Raw genomic sequence first — 7,567 nt, 5'->3', positions numbered from 1 at the left:
TTTCTGGACCTTGACAGTGTAATTTACTTGGCAGTCAATGGGACAGTCACAAGCCTCCCGGTTTTCATCCAAAATATCTTAAATTGTGTTCCGAAGACAAACAAAGCTTTTACGTGTTTGGAACGACATGGGGGCAAGTGATTAATGACAAAATGTTAATTTTGGGGTGGAGTAACCCTTTAAGAATTGCTGAATTGTGAAAGTCTGAATTATGAGATAAAGAGTTGCATATTTTTTTGTGACTGCAGCAGACTTCCATATGTTTGTGAGATCTCGTTTTCTACCTGTTGGCATTTGTCACCGATGGTTCATGCATTGTTCAAGTATTGGCCAGACTTTCCTTCTGGTCATTTACTTCCATTGTGCTTGCTGCACAACCACTTGCTTTTCTTTTCCTCATATACTCAGCTCTCACCAAAGTCACTTGTAGCATAACACATGCTTGTCTTTCCTCCGTCATTATCCACCCTCGGTTCTGGCCCCCATCGTCTGGTGCAGTACATGTCTTATTTCCTTATGATTGCAAGCACAATTCTCCCTGCAGTGTCAGCCTTCATTTTTTTCCCCTTTACCTTTCACGAATCTCCACCTCATCATCATTTTCTACCTGCTGCAGTCCCTTGATTAAGTAGCAACATAAGCACAATTGGACTGAAAGTGGTGTGGGTCTGCTACTTATTCCACCATTTTCTCTGCAGTCATTCACTCCAGAACCAATAATCGCACCAAATGTTCGGTAGTAAGGACATTGTTAAAATAGTCCATGTGACATCAGTGGTTGAACCTTAATTTTATGAAGCTACGGGAATACTTGTTGTGTGCAAAGAAATAAAAAATAATGACTTTATTCAACAATTTATTCTCTTCCGTGTCAGTCTTCAACTGCATGAGTACCATGATGCATACGTCGTAATCAGACTACAGTTTCTTTTCTATTGATTACATGATTACATATTATTAACACAATAGCAATAAATTATTCATAATTTATTGATTGTTCCTAATTCTTTTTTTTTTTTCATCTTTTATATTTTCCTTTCTAAAATAGCCTATGCTACATTCAGATAGTCTTCCAGTGTTGTTCCAGGAAATTCACACAAAGATCTGCCACTAGTCAGGTGGCTATAATTATACAGAGAATTGAGAGGAATTACAAAAATCATTGCTTCAAAATGCAACTTCATGTTGTTAAAAAACAACAAATGGAATTTCTTTCTTTCTCTTTGTATTTTTATATTAATATGGTACAAGATTATTATATTTAAATCAATGTGATAAATGAGTTAGATTAAAAGTAATCAAAAAGTAATCAGATTATATTACCGAACATATAGGCTACAGTTGTATTCAAAATAATAGCAGTGTGTTTAAAAAAGTGAGTAAAGCTCAAAATCCTTATACTAACTTTTATTTCAATACACACAAATGCATTGGGTACACTGCACATTCTATTCTAAATCAAAGCATGAAGAAAAATGTATCAAATGTGTTATTACTTTACAGAAAGTGAAGAAAAAGGAATATTAGGCTGTTAAAAAAAATAGCAGTGTCTGCATTTTTCTTTACAAAGTCAAACATTTACAGTATAAACTGAAAAATGCGTGAAGATTTAGCTTTCTTGTGAATGACTGAACTAATATTTAGTTGTATCTGGCACCTGAGAACAGGTATTTCAGCCCAGGACGATTGCACTACAGACCACAATTCTTCTGCATTTCTTGGTTTTGCCTCAGAAACAGCATTTCTAATGTCACCCCACAAGTTTTCTATTGGATTAAGGTCTGCAGATTGGGCTGTTCACTCCATAATGTTAATCTTTTTGGTCTGGAACCAATATGCTGCTTGCTTACTGGTGTGTTTGGGGTTGTTGTCTTGTTGAAACACCCATTTCAAGGGCATTTCCTCTTCGGCATAAGGCAACATGACCTCTTTAAATATTTTAATATACTCAAACTGATCCATGATCCCTGGAATGTGATAAATAGGCCCAACACGTAGTATGAGAAACATCCCCATATCATAATGCTTGCGCCACCATGCTTCACTGTCTTCACAGTGTACTGTGGCTTGAATTCAGTGTTTGGGGGTCGTCTGACAAACTGTCTGCGGCCCCTAGACCCAAAAAGAACAATCTTGCTTTCATCAGTCCACAAAATATTGTGCCATTTCTCTTTAGGCCAGTCAGTGTGTTCTTTGGCAAATTGTAACCTCTTCAGCACGTGTCGTTTTTTCAACAATGGGACTTTGCGGGGGCTTCTTGCCGATAGCTTGGCTTCACGTAGGCGTCTTCTAATTGTTACAGTACTTACAGGTAACTTTAGACTTTCTTTGATCACCCTGGAGCTGATCATTGGCTGAGTCTTTGCAATTTTGGCTATTCTTCGATCCATTCAAATGGTAGTTTTCCATTTTCTTCCACGTCTTTCTGGTTTTGGTTGCCATTTTAAAGCATTTGATATAATTTTAGCTGAGCAGCCTATCATTTTCTGCACTTCTTTATATGTTTTCCTCTCTCTAATCAACTTTTCTTCTGAACAATGTCTGGAACGAGCCATTTTACTAAGATTTTCAGAGATAAATGCACAGTACAACATTTGCTGCCTTCGTCCTTAAATAAGGGCCACTTGTTTGACACCAGTTTTTTCACAGAATGATTTACCTCTAATTGAACTCCACACTGCTATTATTTTGAACACACCCTTTTCAGTTAATGATTCAATTACACAGAATCAGCAGCATGCATGTCATGACTGTTGAGTCTGTTGGTTTTCTATTACTCTACTACACCTACTAGTAAAATATTTGATACATATTTTGTGCAGTACGAGTAAAGGGGGGAAAATGAAAGGATCCTTTAGTTAAATGTATAATATGTATAACCGGCGGAACCGAGGCGGCGCCCGTGCCACGGTCCCGCGGTGGACGTGAAAGGCCCAAATGACGCCACACTTCAGCTTTGTACACCGAAACAGGTACTGGAACAATTCTTTCATCCTCCATTACTAGCAGCAAACTACATTAACGCTAACATTAGTGGCGTGCCCTAATGCTAGTATTTCCTGTCACTGTTTAAGTTCAGAGATAAAGACTGCTGTCTAGCGGTCAGGATATAAACTCAAAACGAAACAACTGTTGGCAGAGATTGACATCTGAATTACATGCAATAAGCTCCAAACCACAGCCTGCCAATACTGATCGAGGCTCGGCATGTCAGCACAGCATCCAGGTCTGGTACAGTGAGTATCAGTATGCTAAAGATTAATCTCTAGGACACACACACACACACACACTTGATCCTCAGTGGGTTCAGTTTCCAACCCTATGGAATCTCACCATCGCAGAAACTTTTCCACATGTTTCGCCATTAGTGTCCCAACGGGGAGTCCTCTCTGACTCCAATGAGCTGTGATATCCTCAATACAAACACATTCGTGTGAGCTGTCTAAAGCTAAACTGTGGCACAAAATCAGATTTAATCACTGCTTTTTTCCATAATTGCTTTTGCATAGTCCATCCGAGCATATACGTGAAGCATAATTGCTCGTTTGAACGTTTGTTTATATGCACGCTCAATATGCGCCTGTCATTGTTTGTCAGCGATGTGCATTTATGCAGCTTTCTATGTTGACCACTGTTGATGTTTCTGCTGATGCAGCAGAGCTGCAGGGAAGTTTAGCACCATGAATCAGAGTTGGGTTGAAGCCCACTGTGAAAACTGTCTCATCAATTTATTTCACAGCTCCCTGCGTTCAGCTCACGCAGTAAATCTCTTTTTGGGCAAAAGAACACACTTTCTTAAAATCTTTCCTATTTTTAGACTATTTGCCCTAAAAGATTCCCTCTTCAGTGAGAACAGCTTCTTGCAGCTTATTCTGCTGTAATAGGTTTTCACAGCTTCACGACATTCTTTTATATTACCCACGATTCCATTTGTGCGTGTTCTTTGTTAGTTAATTCCCTAAACAAGCATCTCTAGAGACAGCTGGTGCAATTTGCGGAGGTGACTGTCTCATCGTCCTTCATGTAAAGGTAATTGTGAGGATCTGTTCAATAAAATGCCACTTTTTTATGGACAGAGAGGGCCCTGCAGATCAAAAGTCTGACTATTATTGACAGCTAGTCCATTTTTGGCCCTTGATATGGGAGGAGGGACAGTGAAATTCTCCACAGAGGAACGCATGAGGGACAGTGAAATTCTCTTTTGTCAGCATATTGATCAGTCCATCTCTAGCTCTCTCTATCGTGCTCTCTCTCTCTCTCTCTCTCTCTTTTAATGTAATTCAGAGAACAAAAAGACATTATCATTTCAGAGGGAAAAGTAAATATATCTTTGCTTAGACAAAAAAAATGTCTGACTGAGCCCCGCGCAGCGTTAGGGTGACAAAATGAAGATTAAAAAACTCTCACTCTGGCAACAAAGGAATTTTTATCACTCATTATTATTTAGGGCCTTTGCCCCAAAATGCATCTCTGTCACATATCAAAGACTTTATAGAGTTCAAACAATAACAGTCTATCAAAGCAAATAATGGAAGAAATATAAATGGAAATTCTTTGTATTTGTGGGTGTGTGAAAAATACCTTTTGATCTTGTGCTTCATTAAAAAATAAGTGTTTCAGTAAAAAACTAATTATTTTTTTTTCTATAAATTCTTATGATGATTATATTTTGTTATATAAATAATATTTTGACCAAAAAAATGTAACACTTCAGGTCAAATTAGTTAATGCTAACTAATGCATAACGTGATATTAATTAAAAAATACAAAGCTACATTCATTACAATGCATTCATTTATTTATTATGTATTGTTAATGTTACAACTATTTATTATTAGTTCATGTTAGCGCAGATCCATTAAAAACATTTTTACAACTTTTGATTTTAATAATTTAATCATAAATGTTGAAATCAAAAGTTTGAAATTAAAGTTTAAAATGTTGAAATTAAAGTTTTTAAAAGTGTTTTTTTTTTTGTTAATGTTAACTAATGCAGTTACCCAGCTTACCAAAATGTTCTAAGGACGTTTTGCTAATTTTCCCAGTGAGTTATGAAAAAATTATTTGTTAAACGATCTCTGAACATTAAAAATTTAATTTTTTAAAAGATGTTTTAAAAAACTTTAAAGTTTTACTTTAAGGGAGCATTCGATTTTATCATGGTGCATTTTGCAATCATTATGGGAATGTTACTTTTGAAAGTTCTCTGAACATTCTGAAACAAATAGACTGATGACAGACAAATCTCCAACTAAATCGTTTTAGAAAAACATTTTGTGCGTAATGTAATTTTTGCGGCAACATTTTTAGAACATTATTAAAGACCAGAACATTATATAGTGTAATTATAGGAATGTTTGTTCATAACTTTGAGAGAACCTTGCCAGAACATTAGATAAAGATCTGAGAGCATTCTCTGTTAGCTGGGTAACTAATGTTAACAAATGGAGCTTTATTGTAAAGAGAAAGGGAATCCCAGAATGCACTGTGGCAATGTCTGTGAAAAAAAATAATAATCAGAAATGGTGCTTATAAATATGGTTATAATTGATAGACATTAAAATCTGCTAATAAAAATTAGTGATTATGTATTGGTCATGATTACAAGCTGACTATTTTACCAAAAATGTGTGTGTGGCATGTATTAAATCAGTTGTGAATCAAACCTGTTGTGCTATTTGTATGAGTGTGGATGCCTGTGTAGAACGGTCCACTTAGAAGCAGCTGCCTATAGGTAGTGAGGTAGGTCACTGTACAGTAGGTTTTAGAACATAGCTAGTGTCTGTTTAATGTACAAGACTGAATGGAGTTGAGTTGTTTGACTTCACCACATCAAGAGGTATCAGTGTGTCTGTCCAGCTGTCTCTCTCAGTATTTATGTCTTTTATTGAACCGATCCGAACTGTGAGAAGTGTTCAGCTTCACTCTTTCCTCAGAAATGGGAATGAACGCTTGATATGTGAGAAGACTTTCTATTGCCGTGCCCCCAGAAATCTCCAAATCTTGTCTGCTCTTTTACACAGCACTATCACTCTGAACACCTGGCAGAGTGATTTGCTCTCTTCCCCTGCCTGTGAATCTCTGCTGTTTTCTGAATCTCTTGCATGTTGAACTGCAGATCAGCAGAGACCACAAACCACAGCTGAGATTGAAAAATACTTGAGTTTCAGTCCTGGATGTAGAAGGTTAGTTTTTACACTGCCTTTTGAACGTTCTGTGAGGGGAAAAGATACTTTTGTTCACTAAGGATGAATTAAATTAATAAAAATAACAGTGAAGACTACTTCTAAGTTCCAAAGCATTGATTGTTCATCAAATCTCCAACCTAGTAGTCAGTTTATTTAGCTATTCAGGTGAAGTTTCATCTCATGCTTTCTCTTTCTGTTTCCCATCGTGTGATTTAACATGTAAGACATTTCTCACAGACCTTACCTTACGATCAAACTGTTCCCACAACAGCTCAACACTTCTGTAATACTCACCCTAAACGTTTACAATCCAGTCTTTCTTCTTTTGCCCATTCTACCCTTTTCTTCTTATTTGCCTGTGACAGATGTAACTTTTTGTTTGAAACTCTGCCTAAAAGGCCCACATCCCTGAGTATTCTCTTCGCTGTTGCTGTTGCAGATGTAGCTTCTGTTTAGTGTAATGCCAGCTGAGTACTAGTGAAGAGATTGTGATTTACTTGCCCACTTTTTATTATGTATCTGAGCCCCATCTCTCTGTCCTCTCCAATTTCCTCTTTTTGTTTTAAGACAGTGTTGCATTGAAAGGCCTTCAATATCTCTCAAAAAACAAGAGCTTTTTTGTGTGTTTGGCCACTTTATAACTTAACTTAATCGAATACTGTAGTTCACCTAAAAATGAAAAATTGCTGTAATTTTACTCACCCTCAGGCCATCCAAGATGTAGAAGAGTTTGTTTCTTCATCAGAACAGATTTGGAGAAATTCAGCATTACATCACTTGCTCACCAATGGATCCTGTGCAGTGAATGGGTGCCGTCATAATGAGAGTCCAAACAGCTGATAAAAACATCATAATAATCCACAAGTAATCCACACAACTCCAGTCCTTGTGAAACAAAAGGCTGCGTGTTTGTAAGAAACAAATCCATCATTACCCATAGGAAAGCAAAATCAAAAGTGAGATCTCTTTAACATCTCAAATATTTCTCCTAGACAGAAATGAGCTTACTTTAAGATCGAATTGAGATTTTTGCTCGAGTCTCCTGCTTCTCAAACTTGTCTCCTGAGACAAAAACTCTAACACTCTCACAATGGTCTCCTTTAAAGCTTTAAAAGAGATCTCAACAACATCACACACTGTGCTCAGATATTTCTCCTAGTCTAAAGACTCTGGTGGTCTCATATTTGTCTCCGCCAATGTTTCAAACAAGATCTCAACAGCGTCACACACTGTGCTCAGATTTTTCTCCTTAGCTACAGACACTGGATATCTCACATTTGTCTCCTTTAAAGCTTTAGAAGAGATCTCAACAACATAAAACACTGTGCTCAGATTTGTATCATTAGCTAGAGACTCTGGATCTCTCACATTTGTCTCCT

Source organism: Sinocyclocheilus rhinocerous, unplaced genomic scaffold (assembly GCF_001515625.1).
Source record: "Sinocyclocheilus rhinocerous isolate Xijiao unplaced genomic scaffold, SAMN03320098_v1.1 scaffold2049, whole genome shotgun sequence".
NCBI lineage: Eukaryota > Metazoa > Chordata > Actinopteri > Cypriniformes > Cyprinidae > Sinocyclocheilus > Sinocyclocheilus rhinocerous.
The sequence above is the reverse complement of the archived record's forward strand: the minus strand, read 5'-3'. Positions refer to the sequence as shown.